We start from the raw sequence: 25,000 nt of genomic DNA, 5'->3' as shown, positions 1-25,000 counted from the left end.
TACGTACCAATTTAATACATACGCACATGCACGTGCGCGCGTTTCCGAACTGTAAAATATTATGATTGGCTAATACATGAATACAATACACCAAATTATAATCTATTATTAAAAGCCAGACGAAGATAATACAAGGAAGAGAGAATGATAGGCGTTGATAGCAGTAGCATAAGAAAAAGGAGAGAAGAAACAAAAAACGCCGGGTAATGGGAGAAGAAAAAGCAGGCAGGGATTGAAACAGCACAACTGCCAAATTTCTCCCGCGCTTTTTCAACAAATATGCGGCGCCGTCGCTTATTTCGGGGATGCTCAGGGGCGCTGCTCGCCGGACTGTTCTTTTCTTTCTCTTTTTTCCCCCTCTGTCCACATCCCCGATCTCCTCCCTTGGACAACTCTCTCTCTCTCTCTCTCTCTCTCTCTCTCTCTCTCTCTCTCTCTCTCTCGTTTTTTTTCCTTCTCAATCCACATTGACTCGCCCCTCCTACCCTCGTGCAATCCCAGTCTACCTCCCCTCTCCCCTTCCTCGAACCTTCCCTTCCCCCCACAACACTCCCCCTCCCCCTACCCTTCCTCCCCTGACACAACTTTTACCTTCATCCGAATTCTTGCGATGTTTCCTCCCCCGCTTTGGTTAGGTGATACTTAATGCTGCTGCTTCTACTTCTACATCTTCTACCCTATTATGATACAGACGCCCGTTTTCGTTTCAACCAACTAGCAGTACGGCTTTGTGGGTACGGCGTTATGAAGCGATGCTTATTTTAGCTTGCATTAAGTGACTCTCGCACACACATGTGCTTGGGCCTTTTAAAATAACGGTCGGGTACTCGGGATTTATTGAGGGCGTTTGTCTACTTTCTTACAACTTCTGAAAAAGAGGTCTTGTTGTTGCTGTTGTTTTGTTTGGGATGAATTTAGGAAAATATACAATAGTGATTTTTTCTTAAAGTTGTTATATAATTATATTTCCTGTTTTGATTAATTTTAGCGCCACGCTGTTGATCTAATGAAATTTTTGGTATAAATGTGTGAATGGAAATATTTCGCTGCATCTTTCAAGTATGAATTATTTACGTATGTCTTCATGTATGCCTTCCTGTATTTAAAAATACCTTCTGTTGGCATGTATGCTTTTCTGCATGCATGTAGAAGCCAGCTGTAATGCATATCTGCACTCCTTTATACAAGTATGATTTTTGTACATATGTATACTTTGCATGCATGTATAAGCCAGCTGTCATGCATGTTTGCTTTCCTGTGTACAAGCATGCTTTCTTTACTTTAAGTATGCTTTTCTGCATAAGTCAGCTGTAATGAATGCCTCCAAGCAATGCATGTTAAGACTGCTTGCATACACATAATTGTTATTCGTGGTTGTTATGATGTATGCTGGTATGTTTTAGATCGTGCGTTATGAATACACAAGTAGGCAGGCTGGAGTAGTGCCAGATCTCTGCTCTGGCGCTGACTTTGCTACTTGGTTTTTGGGCGTTATTCTTAGGGCAGCATCTGTGGATTCTCCCTTTATTAACCGTCTTTTCTAGTAATGGTATGCAGATGCAGTTGCAGGATTTATTTTCTTATTATATATATATATATATATATATATATATATATATATATATATATATATATATATATATATATGCATGTATATAATAGCGGAGATTTGCAATTTTTAAGTTCTTACTTTCTGTTTCATGTTTAGTAGATGTGTCTCATGCTTATAGTTATACTGTTTATTGGAAATACAGGATAGACAAAAATATTCGTAAGATGTTCGTTGGTCGTCATATCAGAATGAGCTGTAAGTGTCAAGCCCAGAGTCATTAGTTGGATGATGATTGTGTGTGAGAATTCTCCAAAATTCCTCTGCTTCATTAAACATGGCGACTGACTTCTGAGTTGCACTTGCTTCATGTCATTAGTGTTGTCCCCTAAATCTCGCAGTATTTGAAAGTTGATGGATTTCGTTTTCTTTCTTTTGCTGAATTCTTTCTTTCTTCCTTCTGTTCAGTTCAGTTGTAACTGATCGGTTTTAACTGCAGCTGATCGGTACGACGGATCAAGTGATCGGCTTAACTCTTGCATCTGATGGTCTAGTCTAGAGTCTCTTCAGCTGTTCGGTTTGACGTTCTTCCAAGTGATCGACTTGCTATCAAGTGACAGCCTTAAATCTCTTGCATCTCAGAGGAATAACTATATTGAAAGTATAGTATTCGGTTTAATTTAAGCGGTGGCTTTAACTTTCAGCTGATCGATACAGCTCTCTTGTAATTGTACTTTTAATAAACCGTTAATTTTGACTACCGACTGCGTTAGTCTATTCGCTTATATCCTGATATACACTCAACCATCACTGTGATTTTGAAGGTGTTATTCAATACGAGTTGCATTAGTATTTGAAAAAAGCTTTCCCAGAGATTGGATGGTTGGTAATTCAAGAAGTCAGGGGATAAAGAGCTCATGTGTGGGCCTCCTGATTTTTCCAACCCATCTAGACAAGCCTTCCTGGTGGGTGATCGAAAATTTAATTTGGACATCAGCCTTGGTTGCGTTTATGGTTTTCAACTTTTATTTTCGCGTAAGGTTGTATCAGTGTGTTTCTCTTATTGAAATTTAATGTAAGTCTTTTCACGATGTTATGACATGGTTGCTTGTACATTTGTTTTCAGAATTACCGAGCTTGTAGCACAGAGTAATATCGGTTTCAGACTTTATTTCATAGAAGTGGCGAAATGAAGAAAGGAGACAGTGTAGACTTGCATTACTCCCATAATAGGTGTACGACCCCAAGCAGTGACCCAGCAAAAATGGCGAACATAGACTTGCTTTTTCCCACGAGAAATTGATTTCATAGGTCATCTGAGCAGACTCGTACTGTCTAAATCAGTCGACTTTGACTTGAAGCAAACGCTTTTCAGTTCTTTCTTCCATGAACATGGCGATACGCTTGGCTTTTCGGCTGGAAATAATTTTCCTTAATGGGGGGATTTTAAGGCGAGAATTTGACCATTCAGTAGTGCATCAGGGCATTGCACAAATTATTATAGGGGAAAATCTTCCTTATGCTGGTAGGAAGGATCTAGTAGACTATGTCAGCTTCAGATATTTTGGTTAGATCTGATTGAAGGAATTCCTTCCTCAGTCCCTTCGACATCAGTGACCATGATAATTGCGATGCCAGTTTACATTATGAAATCATTCATTCATTCGTCAGTCCCAGTCTTCTTTTATGTAATTTTCTGAGGCATTTCTCTTTCTCTCTCTCTCTCTCTCTCTCTCTCTGAGTTATGAGGATCATGTACCGTTTGAGAGTCCCGAGGTCGACCCCGGGCGAAGACGGCAACAGTTCATGCATGGTTTGGGAAAATGTTTTGCAAGTTTGCCGGCGTAAGCAGTCTATGTTGTACCGGGTTATTATTCAGCTCTCTCTCTCTCTCTCTCTCTCTCTCTCTCTCTCTCTCTCTCTCTCTCTCTCTCTCTCTCTCTCTTCCCCCCCCCCCTGGAGTGGAGGCGGATTTAAGAAGATCGCCTTTAGAAATTTATGACTCAAATCTCTCTGCATCTGAAACCGCACGTGGTAAGCCTGAAGGCGCAGCGGTGATAAGCGTATTTTATTGTTTCAATAATTTCTTAATTCCATCCGCGCTCGAGTAGGCGAAAGGGGGCCAGAGAAAACGAGGAAGTGACGGAGAGAGAGAGAGAGAGAGAGAGAGAGAGAGAGAGAGAGAGAGAGAGAGAGAGAGAAAGTTCTTAAAAGTTGCAGTTATTAATATTATTCTATTCATTCTTTTCCGTATTTTTGTTATTATTATTCCTAAAGAACCTTACATTCTTGCGGAAGAAACACCCCAGATTTGGCCTTTGTGTATAAATAGAAAGCTTTTGGGGATTAGGGAGTCCATGTGTCAAAAACCATCAGAGAAGGAGTGAAATTGAGAAGAGGTAGAATTATTATGCACTGCGCACATAAACATTTTCCCGTTACACACATAAGCAATTATCGAGTCATAAAGGCGTTACCTTGAATTATAGCTAATAAAATGACCATATATAAAAAAGGACATGGATTATTATTGAATATGAGTATACTTATTAACTACTACACATAAATTATTAACAAGTCAATAATGTAATCACCGTTAAATAATGAACCAGGGAGATATAAGGATTAGTTAACTATGATAGTAACGTCAAGGTAGTTGGAAGAAGGATTTGTGCCCAAGAGTACGACGGAAGGTTTCCATTACGAGTCAGTGTGGCTTCCTAATGTATGTTGTAGTATGAGAATGCTAAACGTGGAGAAATATGTATGCTAATAACATGGATGGTGGACGTACTTTCTCGTTTGTTATTAGCATGTGGAAAATTTATTTATGAACCGGTGATACACAGCTTTTTACCCACTCACTTCGGCTTACGGAGTATTTGTTTGTTTGGATAATCATGGATGGTTGATATAAAGCTGGTATACATATATATATATATATATATATATATATATATATATATATATATATATATATATATATTATATATACGTATATATCTCATCTGTTGCCTTTGCCCCTAAGAGGGGGAGGGGGTTTGGTACAGGTGTTAAACTCATACTTTGGAATGAAGTTGGTGGCACCAAATCTTTTACACCTTAGCTGTAAGTCACCACAGTCAACTAAGTTAAGTATACCTTAGTTTAACCAGACCACTGAGCTGATTAACAGCTCTCCTAGAGAGGGCTGGCCCGAAGGATTAGATTTATTTTACTTGGCTAAGAACCGGTTGGTTACCTAGCAACGGGACCTACAGCTTATTGTGGAATCCAAACCACATTATAGCGAGAAATTAATTTCTACCTCCAGAAATAAATTCCTCTTTATTCTTCATTGTCCGGTCGGAGATTCGAACTCGCCGCCAGCAGAGTGCTAGCTGAGAACGGAATGCACCCTCCCAATGAGGAACTTCACAGTCGACTAATACTGCCCATTCACTGATTAAGTCGGGAGAAACATAGAGTTCAATTAAAGAACATTTACGCTACTTATATATTTGTATGTACTATTTTTAAATTCTTCTTCTCTCTCTCTTCATCATCATCATCATCTTTGTATTTTAATAAGTTTAAAGAAATTTGAGACATGGCAAAGGTCTAGTGAAAAGACGGAACTATGCTACCCCTGGTTATCTTAGTCATCTGCGGTAGAGGTAGATTTTTTTTGTTTTTTTTTTGGCAATCCCAACTAATCTTTTCTTACCTGACCTATGCACCCTATGCAATCCAGTAGGAGAGACAGACGGACAGACAACTTGATTTTCAAGATATGAAACCCTGATAAGAGGGAAGAAAAGGAAAATACGCCCTTCCTCCATATAATTGGGAGAGAAAATACTGTTTTGAGGAGATATATGCGATAGAGAGAAAGTGTGTGTATGTGTGAGAGAGAGAGAGAGAGAGAGAGAGAGAGAGAGAGAGAGAGAGTGAGTGTTTAAGCAAGTTAAACTATCTTAAGATTAAAATTCAGATTCAGTTAGTGAACAGAGCTCACCACAGAGAGAGAGAGAGAAAGGCGGCAGGAAGGTCATGTTTAAAGTTTTTTTAATGCGTTTTCCTTCATTAGCTTATATTTCAAATGTTTATATTTTCATGTATTTTGTTAACCTTTTTAATGTCACGAATTTGTTTATCCTAAATGTAAATGAACGAAGATATGGTTACCAATGCTGCTTCCCAAGTTGATGAGGGAAATTACCCGGAAAATCGACAAAGGGAATAGGTTTCTTCTTTATATAACTCATGATATTCAGTCGGTAGGCATAGCAGCTAAAAGTGTTTAATTTATATATATATATATATATATATATATATATATATATATATATATATATATGTGTGTGTGTGTGTGTGTGTGTGTATATACATATACATTTTAAAGAAAATGACTTTACTGAAGGGAACAATTGTTTAACTTTTATATGAATTATCTCTCTCTCTCTCTCTCTCTCTCTCTCTCTCTCTCTCTCTCTCTCTATTAAAGTTCATTATATATATATATATATATATATATATATATATATATATATATATATATATATATATATATATATATATATATATATATATATATAATCCGGTATATGTATGTATATATGACTTTTTATCACATCACCGTGATTCATATACAAGCATTAGGCTACAAACGTCCTTTAATATCCAGTTCGCTCTACCTCGGAAATAATATATTTTCATGTATGTTACCGAAGGGGAATTATTTAGTTGATAATAAGTTCGTCGTCCCGTGGGCTCGAATCAACGAAAGACTAGAACTCAGGACTACAGTGACGCCTTTACCCACACGGCCAACAAGTGAGTGTATATACATACTGTATATATATATATATATATATATATATATATATATATATATATATATATATATATATATATATATATATATATGTGTGTGTGTGTGTGTGTGTTAAAGAAAATAGCTTTACCAACGGGAATAGTTGTTTCACTTTTATTACTTCAGTACACATGAATGTATGTAAGTAGGTATATATGTTTGTATGTATGTGTATAGGAAGAAAAAGAGAGAGTGAGAGAGTTCTCAGCGTTTGATCATTGGGGTCACGGGGAGAGAGATCTGTGTATACCGTAATTTCATTTGAAAAATTTCGGAATATTTTAGACTGTTATCGCGTGTTTTCTCTTTGTTTCGCGTAACTTTCTACGAGTTTTACGAACATCTCGTTATTGTATGTTGTTTACTTCTGGTAATGATCATTTCTTGCTATTTAATTGTTTGTCTAGTTGAAATTTGGCTTTGCATTAGGCACATTTGTTCTGTTTTGATATCTTTTTGTTTTTCTGTGTCATATTGTATGGAAATATGGCGTATTCTTTTGTTCTTTATATTTAGGGTAACCTTTCTAACGATTGAGGTTACTAAATTCCCTTACCTGTTCAAATTCAAAGCACTGTTTATATATATATATATATATATATATATATATATATATATATATATATATATATATATATATATATATATATATATATATATATATATATATATATATATATATATATGTATGTATATATAAAATCTACTGATCACTTTTTATCAGGTACGTGTGTAATTGTAATGGTCTCAATGTCCTTTTAACCTCTGGAATTATCCACTGTTTTTGGATACACTTGTCACTACAAAGCTTTAGATCCAAATGCAAGAAATATGCAGTAATTCTGATGTCTATTAGCAGGATTCGAATCCTCATCCAGAGTATCAGATAAAGGTCACGTTGCCGACCTGACGACGAGAAGAGGGCATTTTGGCTATTACAGTTACACAGACACACACACACACATATGTATGCATAAACTGTACCTATAATTCCTCGTACTGTTTCCGTGTAAATAGTTGCACCTGATTGTAAGTTTTTCATAGTTTCTATTTTCTGTCCTGTTGATTATTGCCTCTATGGTTTTACCTATTGTATTGTTACCCGTTGTCTTCCTGAATTCTGTCAGAGAAAGCCAGCAGTGCGTGCCAGCGGATAGTTCATACTTCTGAAGAGAAAATTTTTTTCAATGTATGCCTAAAACAGGTTACTTGTGAGTAGGTTATATCACTGCTGAAAGCCCATCTTCAAGCAAGCACATCTCACGCCACTACTTTTAAGACCTTGCCAGAAGAGAAAGCTGGTGAGAGAGAGAGAGAGAGAGAGAGAGAGAGAGAGAGAGAGAGAGCTTTCTTTGAACTGAATTTTCATATGTTAGGTGTTTCCTTTAAGTTTAAGTATGTTTGTGTCTCCGTATGGGAGAGAGAAAGAGAATTGAACTTCTTAATTGAATGTTGAATGTTAATATATCAGTCCGATGTTTCTTATAAAGCTCAGGATTGTTTGTGTTTATGAGAGAGAGAGAGAGAGAGAGAGAGAGAGAGAGAGAGAGAGAGAATTGAACTTTGAATTGAATTTTGATATATTAGTCACGTTTTCTTATTACGTTCAGGTTTGTTTTGTGTTCGTGTGTGTGTGTATGTATGTGTGTTTAAGGAGAGAGAGAGAGAGAAGTTTGATTTTATTCGCTAAATTTGTGTGTGTGTGTGCGCGCGCGTATGAGGCAGGCTTGACAGAGGAAGTAGGGGATAATAGGACAGAAAATACAATGATACATGAGCGTTAATGAAGGGTTGTGACACATCTACTGTAAGCCCTGAGCGGTTGAAAAGGGAAAGGGTACGGTCAAAAATATCCCTTGAAAGAAAGGGTCAGGGTTTAGTGGCTATTTTTTTTACTCTATCCCTCCACCCCTACCCCCATCCTCTCCCACCACCCCTACCCCCACCACGACCTAAAGGGTCATGTGGGATGATGATCATGATTCTCTCACTGCGAATGGAGAAAGTTTGGCCCAAGATTTAATTTGGTGTATTTTGTTCTGGCGGAGGTTTTTATTTTATTTTTTTTTATTGAAGTTCTTGAGTGATGATTTTTTTTTTTTTTAATCTTCTGTCTTTGTTTTGGTATGATAAGGTTTCTTGTTGGTCATTGATTGATTTATTGACTTCTAGAGTAATGACGTGTCGTTTACTAGTTTTGAGTTGACGAATGTTTTATCCTTGAAATTGTTATATTATTTTGGACATGGTGACATTTTTTACTTTCTTCCTAAACACCTCATTTTTTCTTATCTAGTTTGTGTGGGCCTGCATGGTAATTTGGTAGTACATTATTAATAATATGAATTACTGGATTATAATTATTTTAAGCATGAATGTAAAATGCTGAAGATTTAAAGTTCTAAAAATTTTCTTTGTTTATGTCAGTGATTACCAGTGCATTTTGTGAATAAATATTCGCTCAGCGTATAAAAATACATACTGTATGATACAACGCGGTGTGAATCCATTGCAGCGAGTTGTTATACGGTACTTACAGCGCAGATGTGCATTTCAGTTTAGTATGCCTTGCTTTATGTCACACGAATAATAATCGTTATTTGCTTTACTTTGGCTTGCATATCGTACTTCGATGTATATTGTTTTATTTTCTTGTGGAACGGAATGTTTTCCTTGTAATTTCAAATAGAAATTTATCATCATGACGTCTTCATTTCATAGAGTTTATTTTTACTTTCTAAACTCAATTTGCCTACAAACAGGACATGACAAGAGCAGTTTCATTGAACTCCTTTGGGAAATTTGCATTCTCATTCAGTGGGTACGACGCACCTGAACATGAAAGCGCTCTCGCTTTCTCTCTCTTTCTCTTGTCACACATGTCACGCTTTCCATTTTTCTTGTTTTACAGTTCTTTCTACATTACGTTTCAAGTCAAATTGAAATGAACGGGGGAAAAAATGTTAAATGGTAGCTTGAGCAAAAACAACTAGCAGTAGAAAATAGTAGCGTAAAACATATTTGGAAAGCAAAGGGAAAGCGTGTCAGCATACTTAAAACGACAAACCTGTTAAAGGGGAAAAAATGGAAACAAAGAGAAACACCTTTTGATATGAATACAAGGGAAAAACTGCCATAGTTAAATGAAATGGGTGAGAACGCTGCACAAGGAGAGGATTCATTCCCCAGCGCACGAAGCAGCCGAGTCGTCCCATTACATTGAGGGTCACGGAGGAGGATGATGAGGAGATGATTGGGATCTCCGTTCCCGCTAATGGTTAGAGAAAGCAGCTAAGCCCCGGCGTCACCTTTTGATGGCTTCGTTTTGGTTTTATTTGATTTGATTTATTCTTCATGGAATTTGGGGGGAATATAAAGTTTTGGGTTGGTTTGCGGCAAACACACACACACATATATATATATATTTGTGCGTGTTTTAACAATACGGTACGTGGACGTATGAACGCATGACATTTTAAAGCCAGCATTCGTTTTCAACTGCATATGTCCAGAAATAAACAAATAACTTAGATTTTTTTTCATACATTTGTTTATATTCCCCAGCCTCGATAATGTATCTGGCGAACAGGATGTAATTTCTATTCCCACTTGGAAAGTGAATCTCTTTCTCTCTTTCTCTCTCTCTCTGGTCACGTAAGTCACGTTTTCCAATTTCGTTGTTGTTCTGTCTACAGTACGTTCAGGTATGTGTTCATTATCCTTTGCCGTAAGAAACATCCTGTTTGATAAGTGTTAAATTGGTTTTGTTACCATTGTTGCGATTTTTTTATATTTTTAATTGCTTTGTCAGTACTCTATTATTATAGCAAGGGGATAGCTACAGAGAATAGAATAGTTCAAGTTACTGCCCAATTGATAAAGCTTATGTTTCGTACACGTACTGGGAAGGCTTATCAGCAGCTTGTCAGCCCCTTCCACATACTCTGCCGTAGATATCTCTGTGTTGGACTCTTGCTACATTAACTGGGTATTAAGATCCCTTTATTTCCACTGCCTCTTTCACTCCATCTACCTTAATTGTCTGTTCTTCTTTCCAGCCTGCTGTCCTCCATTCTTTCCACTTGTCAAACCCATCTTAAAACTCTGTGAGCCGTCCTTACACCTACGTTAGTTTTTTTACCATTTCTTATCCATTTATCTTCACATTTCTCATTCTTTCGGTATGCTTTATAGTTAGAAATTGATTATTCTCAACAGTTTGAACCATTTTTTTTTTCACTTGCATTCAGCTTTCACACTTCACTTCTTGAAATGAGAATCAGCTAAACAGTATCTTCAGACATTCCACTTAGACTTACATATGATAAGATCCAGATTTCTCTCTAATCATTTGCACATCCCATGGTACCTTCCCCGCTTCTCTTGCTGTGAATTTATTCTTCATTTGCTATACTATTATCCATTGTCATTTGCTTCTATTCATGTACTCTCTTCTCTCTCTCTCTCTCTCTCTCTCTCTCTCTCTCTCTCTCTCTCTCTAATTATACGCATACATGTATATATATACACATACATACATACATACATACATGCATGTATATTTATATATATAAATTACTTGCTTAATATATAGAATCACTGTTTACACTCATTTAATAATACACATGCATATACAGGACGTATATATATATATATATATATATATATATATATATATATATATATATATACAGTATATGTATGTATTATATATATATATATATATATATATATATATCTATATTTACTTTCATATATATATATATATATATATATATATATATATATATATATATTTACTTTCCTTACCTATATGTAGGACGCCTAACATCTGTAAGTTTCATATGTACTTGACAACTTTCTCAGCTCACGCTCTGATACAGTTGAGAATTGCTTTCACTCCATTATAAATTAAGTAACAACTTTGAAAAACAAATGTAAGAACCTAAGGAAAATTTTCCTTTTTTCCCCCCTAAAATATGATAGATTATGTTTATAGATACACGCATATATGCATACACACCCACCCACACACATACACTATATATATATATATATATATATATATATATATATATATATATATATATATATATATATATATATATATATATATATATATATATATTGTGTGTGTATGTGTGTGTGCGCGCATTTGTGTGTAGGTAATATATTCAGTGTATATTGTAGTGAATGTTTGAAGCAATTTGGTCTTAATTATACATGTTATGAATCGATTGTTCTAAAGTGAATGGGGTACAGTTCCACTTATATGAATCCCTTATACTAATTAAACTTAAATAATTGTAGCAGAGAGCACAGATGACTGACGTACAAAAAACATTTAGAGAAGATTTTGGAAACAATATGCAAGTTTTTTGTGGTATACTTATTCGATATACTTGCATGTATGTGAACACCTTCGCATACTTTAATGTATGTAGATGTAAACATAGTCTAATATATATATATATATATATATATATATATATATATATATATATATATATATATATATATATATATATATATATATATAAATATATATGTGTATGTGTGTCGTGTGTTTGTCTATGTCTATCTATCTATCTATATATCTATCTATCTATCTCTCTATATATGATTATAATCACACTGACACGTGATTTATATATGCAGTTTCACCAGAACAATCTGGACTGTTTTTATTCTTCTCAGGACTGTCAAGCTATCGGTGGCATCTAGAAGCTTTGATGGTTGTCCCGTGCCCCTCTCTCTCTCTCTCTCTCTCTCTCTCTCTCTCTCTCTCTCTCTCTCTCTCATTGGTCATACGGGCCTTAACGAAACAATGCCGTCTCTCTCGCAGGCTAGTCGTTAGGCAAGCTGCTGTAGGGACAGGGTTGAGAATGTAGGTACTCGTAACGACATTCCTTTCATAGGCCTTGCTGTGTTTTCAGTTTCACCCTCTTCATGTACGCTTTCTCTTCGTTTTATTATTATGGCCTTTTGTGTTGAAGAGAAGTGGGCGAGGGAGAGGGAGTGTGAAGAGCTTTCAAGAGTGTTTTTGTTTGTTTTTCATTTCCTATAGTCAGCGACAAATTGTTAGAGGTTATCTTTATCATTTTAATATATGCACAAAGCGTAACCATAATATTAATTTCGTTGGCTTTTGAGGAATATATTTCGGAGAGAGAGAGAGAGAGAGAGAGAGAGAGAGAGAGAGAGAGAGAGAGAGAGAGGAGGAAGGGATTCGATGCACATAAAATACAGTATTGAAATATAATTACAAACGTGCATCACATTGAAGAGATACAAACAGTCACAGATAATTAATCGTAGCAATGCAGATCCTTCTCCTCCTCCTCCTCCTCCCCCTCCTCCTCCTCCTCCTCCTCCTCCTCCTCCTCCTCCTCCTCCTCCTCCTCCTCCTCCTTTTTATTCTTCTTATTCGTTATCTCGTCTTCATGCAATGTTTTACTGATATCAGATATGCGAATCGGATGTCACCATAATTCATAATAATCTCCGGCTTTCCCTTACGGCATGTCAGGAGAAGCGTGACTTCATGATTTGGTGCCGGGAGCCCGGACTTTTGCCTGAGCTCATGAAAGGTTACAATTGGCGTATTTTTTTTAATCTTTTCTCTGGATTAAAAGTTGTTGTTGTTGTGGATTAAATTCAACATGGTCACTGTTATCGATATTTAGAATGAGAAAAGATAGAAACTTGCATCAGTGTTTTGTGTTGATGATTCACTCAGCATACATATTAATCGTGTTCTTTACTTCGGTGTGAAATGATGTTAAAAGAAAGTTGAATCACATGTTCCTTATCAATAGACGTCCGACCAATATTCCTGTGAGAGGAATAACATAGTGTTTACTCAGTCATGTAAAAAAGGTTGAATATGGATAATGTTTCAGATCAGCAAAAGCTCGAAATTTTTTGTATTGTAGAAGGGAATTTTATTTAATAATTTGTTTTTGGGAAAGAGGGAACTGAATGTTTCAGATGTGCATAGTTGGCTTCAAGTAAGAACTTCATGCATGAATTTGATCATAATTATGGTAAAGTTTTTTTTATAAAGTATTATTTCATTTTGGCAGTAGTTAAGTTTTGTTTTATTTGTTATTCTTTAATATATATTCAGGTTTTGTCATCATTGCTAGAAGTTTCGAAAAGTGGGATTATATTACTATTTGAATTGGTATTTATATAGTAACTCGGACGTTTTAACCAGTATGCTTTAGTTGCTTCTTGGTTTTCGGAAATATTTTGTTTGATAAATATTTTCATTTCTTACTACAACCTTAGTTTTAATAAAAAAAAAAAAACTTGGGAACTTTTCATAGTACTTAGTGGATAGTATGTTGGTATTTACATAAATTTTCTGTATGGATTATATACACACACACACACATATATATATATATACATACATACATACACATATATATATACATATGTATATGTGTGTGTGTGTTATCGTCGTCCAGCCCATGCCCAGCTTGTCTCACCATTTGCCCCTACACAAGTGTGTATGCATTGTGAAGGCACCTTTGTCGTAGCTTTGGGACAGTGTGTAACTTCACTGTTTTTGAAACTCTCTGTCTCAACCCTTTCGTATATACTGTCAGTTTTGATGGTATAGTTACACCAAGCAGATAGTCGCTAAGTTAAATAGTTCCAGTCGTCATAGTAGTTATTCGCCTTAAATTGGGTCACGGGCGCGGAGAAGCGGTTTAGGCCGTTTACCTGGAAAATCCAGTATTTCTCAGTTTATTTTACCAGTGAAAGTAAGTACAAGAGCCATAAGGCAGCTGCCTAGCGAATTCATATATATATATATATATATATATATATATATATATATATATATATATATATATATATATATATATATATGTATATATATATAATATAAATGTATATGTTCGTACGTGTATATATACATATATGTATATATATAATGTGTGTTTGTATGGAGAGAGAGAGAGAGAGAGAGAGAGAGAGAGCGCACATGGAGGAGCGGTCGATCGTAACTCAGTATCAGCGCCGTTTGCTAAAATCATAACTACGTTGGTGAAACTTCCATGCAATTTGATTTTGGCGGTACATCTGTCTTTCCACTTAGGAGTCATTATGGTCCATGTACGGTAGAATCGTTTTCCACTGATGGTTCAGACTGAAATTATGCAGTTAACGTAGTGTTTAGGCGTCCTGCTTTTGTAGATAGGAAAGGTTGAATTGTTATAAATGTTATTTACTTTAGTTTGTTAGTAACTTTGCATAGGAATTCAAGTATTCGTGGCGTTTGTAAATATCGCGTATTGTCATTTATGTATTTAATTATCGTCAGGTTGATGAAATGATTGCTTAAAATACACGAAATATTAACTGGCAACCTTACTTGAAAATAACTCTTTCTGATGCAAATTTTTGCGTCGTGGTAACCAGCACCTAGTTTTTTTTATTGCTAATGCAATAGAAAACTTTCGTTGCTGCAATAGAAAAATATTTTGCAATGCATGAGTTGCAAGTTGGGAGGTCATAACTGGCATCTGCAGATTGAAAAACCTTGGGCCACTGTATAAATCGCAGCTTGATTGCTATTCGTCTAAATCGCTCTAAGTGGAAGAACGGGAACCGACTCCACAACCCCATTGCTTTCTCCTGTTGTAGACTTGCTGGTATTAAAAAAAAAAGAAAGCATTCTCTTATTTTCCATTGTACAAGTTGATGGTTCCGAACAGATTGATAGCGGAAACCTGAGTTCACTTCTGTTCGGAGACAGGAAGACCATTTGTTTGTGGTTTGGAGATTGCCATTGAGGAGTAAATTCTTTTAGAGCGCAAGTACACTCGCCCGGACTTTTTATATTTTCTTGGACTGTTTATCACTTCGATGTAAGAACTGCTTTTTGGCGAGGCTCTGCTTATAACGGGGCCATCGTTCGTATCTCTTATTACTGTGGTTACAAAGAAACCCCGAAGAGTCAGTCGTTGAAAGCTTCGTCACCAACCAGGGATCGGCATTTTGTCGGTCGTTGTAAGAGCGCGTTTCGTTGGTCGAAATTGCTGTTGATTGGCGTGATGGAGGGTTCGTTTTATTGGTGCTAATAGACATTCGCCACTTATTTGAAAAGCTTGTGTCGTCAGTCGATTTTTTTTTCTTTTATCGCGAACGTTCATTTTATGTCACCTTTTTCTAGTTGTTTGAAGAACACGTTTCATTAGTAAAACGTCGGAAACGGTTTGAAATAGGTGGCTTGTTTTGGTTCGTTCGGGTGATGCAATGTCGGCTGTTCATTTCCCGGGGCGGTTTTTGCGTTCATGAGTTTTCAGTAACGACGTGAAGGTGATATTTTGGTTATAAGGTGCGAGTTCATATGGCTTTGTAAAGTGTTTTTTCCGCGTTGAAGGTGAACTGTTAATCATTGCTTATTTCTCGTGCGCTCTTTACGGCAGTAAATAGTGGGTCATGAAATATCTCATTAGTTTGAAAATTTTTTAATATTAATATCGAACATTATTTTGTTAAAATGAATTTTCTTTTTTATTTTATATAATCGGTGGTCATTGATTAATTTATTTAAGCCTTCAATTACTGAGATGATCTTAATTTGGTCAATCTTTTCTCGGCTTTCCCAAACAATTACCAGTTTAAGCAAAGGAAAGTTCGCCTAATGGCAGTTTTCAGTCATCACACAGGCATCACTCAGAATGATGTATTAACCATCACCTAATGATTTATGAAGCATTTGTTGCTGTGATCCTTGATGTTCCAAAAAACAACTCTTTGTGATGTATTAAACATCACTCTTCATGATGCAGTCAAGATCACTCGTTAAGGCGCATTAACATCACTGTATGATATATTAATGAAGCATCACTCTTGCATATACTTTAAGCATGAGTGTGATGTATTATCACAGTCATGACGTATTATACATGACTCTTTACGATGTATTATGAAGTTGGTGATTAATACTAAATGTTTTCTTTGCTAAAAACGAGAAGTAAAGTTTTGCAGAGTTGATTTACAATTCTTCTAGAGAGGCGTCATCTCTTATTATAAGTGGGACACTTCCGATGTTTTGTTTGAATCTTTGAGTAAATTTAAATGATTTTGTTTGCGTGATCTGGAGTAAATTTAGATGTTTTTGTTTGCGTGATTTTTTTTTTTTTACAACAATCTAATTTTACATTGATTTACTTGCAGTAGAAAGTTTGATGTTTATGTTTGCTTGTATGGTGTAATGAGGTACTGTGCATTATGTTATTTGCATTTTGATTTGCTGTAATTAGAGTTTACATATAATTATGTTGCTTGTTAGTTGTAAATGGAGACTCACGTTCTTGAAAGTGCCTGCTTATGTAATAAAGCAGGATATTTCTCTCTCCCTTTTTTAAGGTAAATATGGAAATGTGTTAATGGGAGTATTATCTTCTTAACGGTTGGTTTGTGATTAGAACCTCTGAACTCATGTTAGATTATCGTGAAATTTTTATTTTTAAATATTAAGTGACTGATCGATCGCATGGCTAAATATTGAACAAAGTAATGTATGAGAGAGAGAGAGAGAGAGAGAGAGAGAGAGAGAGAGAGAGAGAGAGAGAGAAAGAGAGAGAGAGAGAGAGAGAGAGAGAGAAAGGGGGTTTGCTTTGTAAAATTTTGTCTCATCACTTAATCCCTACAATTTAAATGTATTGGGTCACAGCTTAGTGTTAAAATATCCATTGCCTTTTTACGACGAATATTTAATATCATTATTATTAATTTTGTGATACATTAAGTGATGGGAAAATAGCTTTTCCAATCATAATAGGTTTGAATTTCCTTCCCTCAAGACTCGGAAGCGCTTTCCTGTATGCCTCTTTATGATGATTATAGTATTAAAACTTTGATATCTAAAAATAAAACACAGGTGCACGAGGGCACTGCTCCAGGTATATCGACAGATCATTTTTAACCAGTTCATTTATTGGTTTTTGCTTAGAGTGGATACTGATATTTTCTTTTTGATATGATGGCGTCTCCCAACTAACCCCCCCCCCTTCCCCCGTCCATAATTGGCGCTTTGCAGTTTTCGATCGCCATCAGTGACCTTAGTTTATTCTTATTATTATTATTATTTTTTTTCAATTTATTGGCCCTGTCTTCGAAATTGTCGAAGTTATTCAAGGTCGAAATTCGGAGAGGTGGAATAATAAGAACGTTAGCAATAAGACTGTAATTGAGTTTGATAATGACCTTAAGATTAGAATAAAGGATGAACTTATAATAACATAGTTTGGGAATAACTTTAAAATTAGAATAAGTGATAAATTAGAGTAAATGGTGGTCTCATAATAATTGAGTTTGATGATAACTTTAAAGTAATAATAATCAGAAGAACCGTCTGTTCACATTTGACACAAATCACGAACAAAGCTTTGCCTTTATAAAGCGAGACCCCGGCCTTAATGAACACGACCCTTTCAGTAATACGCACCTTTGTGAACGAGCTGTGCAATTGCGTGATTGCCCTTCGTGTTGTAAGACCCTTTGCAATAGCACACTGGGGTTAAACTAGGCAGGCGTTAATTCTTCCTCCCGTCTGCACGATAACTCAGATTGCATTTTGCAACCGTGAGGGGGTTGCATTGCATTATGGTACTGGCGTGACTGGAATGCGTACGGTAAGATTTGCATTCGTAACTTTCAAAGAAAGAATAAAAAACGAGAGAGAGAGAGAGATCTCGAGTCGTACGTTTCTATCATTTTTTTCTTTTATGTCATTGAGAACGATACCACGATGGTGAAGTAACATTAATGCTATTTGTTAAGGTTATTTTTTTTTTTTTCTTAATTTTGTTTACGAAAGCGTGATATCGCCTGGTTGTTTTGTAACGCTTCTGGATTACATTTTAGTGGATCATGTTGTGCTGTATGTTAATGGATTCGGAACGAAGTTGCATCAAGGTGGAAATGAAAAGCTTTTTGTTGAATCTCCTCTTATGAAATGTGTCCTTATGTTTCTCAAGTCTCTCCCTCTTTGTATATCTTAATAGATATTCTCTATCTCCTTGTGTGAGCTCACAAACATTATGTATTTTTATATTTGTCTGTAAAAATACTTAAAAAATCTGCCTATAGATATACTTAAATTGCCGTCTAGCTGTCAATATACTTTCAGTTATTAGTTGCTCTCTCTGGTTACCGATTACCAAAAGGCATAATGTTATAACAGCACTCTGTACAAGAAAATACTCATGCATCTCAGAAAATAATGGTATCTAAACGATGAAAATTCTGTGCCTTGAACGCTTCTAATAATTATTATCTGTTATAAATTTGACACTGCATTTTCTGTGGTTGCCATCGGCATACACTGAATATCGCAAATTATGCTTTTAAGTTGACAATTAATATCGCAAGTTTGCTTTCAGTTTACAATGCATATCGCGAGGTTGCTTTTAGTATACACTGAATAACTTATCGCAAGTTTGCTACCAGTATACGAGTTGGGTCCCATTATACAATGACAATCGCGATTTTGAATTCGGGATACTCTGAATATCGAAATTCTGTTCTCACTATACGGTAAACGTCGCAGATTTCCTTGTATCATGTACAGCAAGTTGCATGAGTGTGCTGTCAGGATAGTGGATTTTACGTGTTAGCCCCGAATATTATTAACTTTGCTGCTTTCAGAGTTGCCCTAGTGTACATATCGTGTACTGGTTGGGTTTCGGTATTCCATACATGTAAAATATTTGCCTACAGTATGCCCCATGTGTAGCATGTTTTTTTGTAATGGAAATTGCATTTAACTTGTTTGCTTTCACTACGCAATATATTTGTCAAGTTGATTTTCAGTATGCAAAACTTTTTTTTCTTGTCTCTAATTATTAGATGATATTGTCATATATACTCTCCTGCGGCAGCTTATTTGGCCTCTTTCTGTCCAGTTTATGTCGTATTTTATGATTACTTTTAAAATTCAATGCATTTACAGATTTCTTTCAATATAACCTTTAGTTCACTTCAGGTGTTTGCTTTCGTTGCTCCGACCGGAATTTTCTTTGCTGGTGTTTCAAGGTGCGTCTGTAACCTTAGCTGTCGCAACGTCAATGCACTATTCCAATTCGTCATGTAGTCCTGCTCATGCATTGATGCTTGACGTAATGACATCTTTATTCGAAATCCAGGTGTAATCTTAATATAGTAACAATAAAAAATGAATTTAGCCTACGGCATCGTCACGCCGTGTTCCATGTACAGAGTGGGGTAATGTTAGGTATTTTTTTCCCGGAAAGTTCAGGTGGCGTCTTGTTTTAGTTACGCTGCTGGGTTAGTAGGAAGAGACGGCTTCTGAGGGTCGACTCCTGGGAGACAGATGAGTCTCTCTCTCTCTCTCTCTCTCTCTCTCTCTCTCTCTCTCTCTCTCTCTCTCTCAGGAATATTCAGAATTAGCTTTCTCTTGTTATAAGTTCTGTCGGATACGTAATAGGCTATATGCTGTAAATCTTTTCCACTTTGTGTAAGCCCATTATTACTTAAAGAGATAAAGAGTGTTGACTTTCAAGGAACGTTGGTCTATTGTGTAACTCTCATTAAAATCTTGTAAGACATTTTGCCTGCGAGTCGTCGAGTCACCATATTATGAATGCTTACAGCAAAATATCCGGACAAGTGGAAGCTCCGCAGGTTTAAAATGTCAGGGGTCATGACTGGTTTTTTATGGTACATGTTTTGAAGAATACCATGGAACTGTAGGAGTACTGCTAAACCACATTTAAGAGAGAGAGAGAGAGTGACAGATGAACTAAATACTTGTGTGTGAAAGAAAGAGAGAAACACTCTGACTGGATCATTAGCGAAATAATGAAGCCTGTGAATGCTAATGGCGACTGGAAACCTGAAACTGATTACCTACGACATTTGCAGCATCTGTGATGGAACAGGTTTGAAGAAGCACTCGCATGAAGTAATTGACTGCCAAGCCAAGAATTTTTATTCTTTTATTGAGAAATACATTCTCTCTTGGCATTAAAATCTGAATCGTCCTTTAGAGATGAGGGTTGAAGTGCTTTGTGTCTTTCTCATATGTAGAAAGTTATATTTTTGTCACAGAAAAAAAAGAGGTTCCCGTCATGTTATATGATGGGAACTTACGGTAGTTTTAGAATATATTTCTTAGAGTCCACAGCACCACATAGCCTTTTTTTTTCTTATGCGGGTTTCGTAGTCTGTATATGCTTGCTGGACAAATTAAAGACCATTTTGGCGTGTTCGAAGTGAATTTGATCGTATTCATAGTCTCTTTTAGTATCGTGGAAAATGGGTTTTCAATTTTAGATGTATTCATTATCTCAAGATTCCATGGTTAAATGTTTAAGGGTGAAAACATTTTTCAGATTCTTTCAAGTTTCTTACAGTATCGTAAAAGTTTTGCGTAAGCTAAATGTTGCAATGGCATTCAGATTTTTTCCAGACAACTAGAGGCGTTAACAAGCCTTTGTGCTCTCAGCTAAAATCGGTTCCTGTCACGACGCATGAACGCACGCGCTGTTAGTTTCACGTTCATTTAAACACATTTGCATTTCTGTTATGTTTGCATACATGCTACGAACTCTCTCTCTCTCTCTCTCTCTCTCTCTCTCTCTCTCTCTCTCTCTCTCTCTCTCTCTAGCACTTATTTCGCTACTTAACTCACTTGAAAGTTCATGGAGATAATTCTCACTGCCTCCGGAGTGAAATCATCCATCATATATACATTAGAATCTCTGTTCCATTCATCGCATGAAATGAATGAGAAGAGATTCACCCAGCCTGTCATTAACATTTCTCTCTCTCTCTCTCTCTCTCTCTCTCTCTCTCTCTCTCTCTCTCTCTCTCTCTCTCTCTCTCTCTCTCTCATATGAATAACACCGAATTGAGTTGCCCACTGTCTCGCAAAAATCTTCCTTCCTTAAATGAAAATGACCCAATTTTGATACTCTCTCTTTCTCTTCGGTATTGTTTATGCCCTAATAAACATCGTTTGGGAAAGTGAGGTGAAAAAATAAAGTGGTAACCCAGCCCAATGAACCAAGACGCATCAGCTTAAGGCGATGGAATGTGTCTCGCAACGGGTTTCAGATGAGCTTTTCACGTGTAGGAAAGGTGAGGGAAAAAATGATAATAAACCGGTTTTTTAAAGTAAGGTAAGGAAGGTGAAAAACTTGTTCTTCGGTTAGCGATGGAGAGAAATTACCCCCTTTAAGACATAAGGGTACGCAGAAAGAGAGGGAGAGAGAGTTAGAAACTCGCTTTAGGTCTTAGCAAGTGAAAATCGTTTTAGCTAATATGTATGTATACACACACACACACACACACATATATATATATATATATATATATATATATAAGTATATAATATAAAAATATACAGTGTATATGTATATATACATATACAAATCTGAAAATGTCACGGGGAATCTCTCTGTCTCTCTCAAAGACTAAAAGAGATATTTCTCTCTTTTCATCACTAACTTAATAAGGAATATTGTCTCTCTCCGCCTCCAACACTCACACAGAGTTAAATATATGTATATACATACATACATATATATATATATATATATATATATATATATATATATATATATATATACACACACATATATGTGTATATGTATATATGTATGTGTTAGAGGCGGAGAGAGACAATATTCCTTCTTAAGTTAGTGATGAAAGGAGAGAAATATCTCTTTTAGTCTTTGAGAGAGAGAGAGATTCCACGTGACATTTTCAGATAATGAATCGTTTGTTTGTTTGAAACAGAAATGTGAGAGAGAAAGAGAAAGAAAACCCGTTTCTCAAGTCAGTTGACTTTACAAAAGTAGAAACGTGCCTTCATTTAGCCACTTTTTGTTTTTAATGCCAGTGAGGCGAGCGGGGGGGGGGGGGTTGTACCTCTTTTAATGGCTTACTCAAAGGTGGGTCTTACCCATGACGACACTCTGTGTCTGCTGTAACTGCTGGAGTCTCTTCAGTCTCTGTTAGCATTGTTATTATTATTATTGGAATAATATCTTGCCTTTATTAAGAGCTGGAGTCTTCCTTCTTGTGTACACAGAATATCGCAAGTTTGCTATCAGTATCCAGTAAATATCGTTTAGTACTGGAGTCGCAAATTGTTCTGTAACATATGCAGCAGGTTGGATGGGTGCTGTCAGTAGAGTGTATTTTAAGTGTTAGCCTCGAATATTATAAATACCATTAAGATTGCCACCATGTTCTTTTTATTATTATTATTATTATTATTATTATTATTATTATTATTATTATTATTATTATTATTATCATCTTAAAACATATTAACACCGTGAAGTTGTACGAGTATAAAAGCAGGGCAAGCTTTACCTAGAAAGAATGTTCACAAGCGATATAAATACCAGTTTTATGCTGAAGTAAAGCCATTAATCATGCTGTGTTTTAAATTCAAATTCAAAAAGTTTATTGATAAAGACTGCTGTGTTATAAGTACCCTGTACCTTTAACAAACTTGATGCTTGAAATAAAGAAGCTTTGATTTTTCCATTGACTTCTGTCACTACAGCAGTAAGCATCCGTTGCTGCTGGTGTTGATTAAGGTGGCCTTGTGCCGACTTGGGTTCTTGCTCCTGGAGTAACGGGCAACAATACATGAAATAATTTTGAGATTTTGTCGTTTGTGGTGTATTTTTTATATATATAATTTGTCTCTTGATTCACATTTTTGGGTACAAAAATATATTTTGGTTTATATTTTTTTGATAAAGGCTCTGGTGATAAATAAACTTGAAAGTATTTGTTATGACATTTAGGAGTCGGAGGTACTGCATGTGTTAGTTAAATTTAGTGGGTTGTAATTATACGTTGTTTTTAACTTACTGAAGTTTATTTCTCTTTTATTTATTTCATACATCAGGACATCAGAACAATTTCGTGGATTAACTATTAAGAACAAAAACAATAATATATATATATATATATATATATATATATATATATATATATATATATATATTATACATATATATATATGTATTATTTTTTTTTTATTAAAAGTTAATCCACGAAATTGTTCTGATGTCCTGGATGTACGAAATAAGTAAAAGTGGAATAAACTTTAGTAAGTTAAAAATAACGTATAATTACAACCTACTAAATTTAACTAACACATGCAGTACCTCCGACTCCTAAATATATACAGTATATGTATATATATATATATATATATATATATATATATATATATATATATATATATATATATATATTTGTTTATATTTATATGTACATACAGAGAGAGAGAGAGAGAGAGAGATTGTAGAACTCATGCGGTAAAAGTCAAACTGGTAGACAAGTGAATGAATCAAATAAAAAAATCGATTACCGTTTCGGCAAATTGTCATTTGACCCTAATGAAACCAGCGTGACATAATGCCGTACCTACAATTGTGTCACTGTGTCTGCTGCAGTCTAGACGGTAGTGTCACTGTTAAGTCGTGCATCCGAACCGGTTTCCCGTTGCCAGCTATCACGTCGATCAAGTTTCGAGGGATGAGACTCCACTAGCGGAAAAAATTATACTTTCAGTTTTAACTCGATCGACTCGTATATTTTAAGCCTGGAGTGGGTGATTTCCAGTCATATTTCTCACAGTTTTATTTATTTATTTTTTCTTTTACTTACCGAAGTTTTTGTACCCACTCACGTATGTGTGCGAAGACGAGAACTGTTGAACGGATTTTGCTGAAATTTAGTAAAATGTACTCTTTTTGTGTGCTTTTTTTTTTTTTTACTGAATTTTGGAGAATTATAAAAGTTGAGGAATTTTCTTTTTCTATGCATTGAATTCTAAACCCTCCGGATTCATCATACGTGACAATTCGGCTCGTATGTGATTTATATATATATATATATATATATATATATATATATATATATATATATATATATATATATATATATATATATATATATATATATATATATATATATATATATATATATATATATGTGTGTGTGTGTGTGTGTGTGTATATTCTCATATTTATGTAGGTCTTTAAAGGATAAGAACATGATCAATTATTTGTAGATGTGTTAAGTTTGAAAACTTCATCGCTTATGGATTCTCATAGTAATTTTATTCCCTCCTATAATAATTTCATTTTGTTATTCGATACTGATGTTTCATCTCTAGTGCATGCATTCTACGGTAAGCTGGCAGGCAGTCATTAAAAGGTTGTTTTTATCACTCAGGTTGTGAGGTCGTTGTACTACCCAGCTCGTTTTAGTTAGGAAAAAAGTGGGTGGAGAGAAATGTTTCCCCTTGGCGCAAAACAGAACATAAAACTTGCATATAATGTCTTTTACTATTTCTTCTTTTCCATTAAAAAAAAACCCTGGTAGAAAATCTAGTATACATATGGAATCTTCTATAATGTAGTATTTTGTTGCAGATAATAAATTTAAAATCTTATACCTAAAATCTTCTGTAATTGAATATTTTGTGGCATAGAAAGGATTAAAAGCCATTTATATGAAGTCTATAACATTTTGCGGCATAAAAAGAATTAAAAACCTTGCATATTAAATCTATA

At 35.4% G+C, this 25,000-nt stretch overlaps 2 protein-coding genes across 7 annotated transcripts in view; one reads left to right on the top strand and one right to left on the bottom strand.

The window, feature by feature from the left end:
- Positions 1 to 25,000, top strand: part of BORCS5 (BLOC-1 related complex subunit 5) — a 352,792-nt gene that overhangs the window by 210,383 nt on the left and 117,409 nt on the right. The window lies entirely within an intron of this gene.
- The window catches only part of LOC136831281 (uncharacterized), a 95,330-nt gene that overhangs the window by 69,447 nt on the left and 883 nt on the right, over positions 1 to 25,000 (bottom strand). The gene's annotated exons all lie outside the window — the stretch shown is intronic.

The sequence above is a fragment of the Macrobrachium rosenbergii genome, chromosome 48 (assembly GCF_040412425.1).
Source record: "Macrobrachium rosenbergii isolate ZJJX-2024 chromosome 48, ASM4041242v1, whole genome shotgun sequence".
Classification (NCBI taxonomy): domain Eukaryota; kingdom Metazoa; phylum Arthropoda; class Malacostraca; order Decapoda; family Palaemonidae; genus Macrobrachium; species Macrobrachium rosenbergii.
This window is presented reverse-complemented; position numbering and strand designations above follow the sequence as displayed.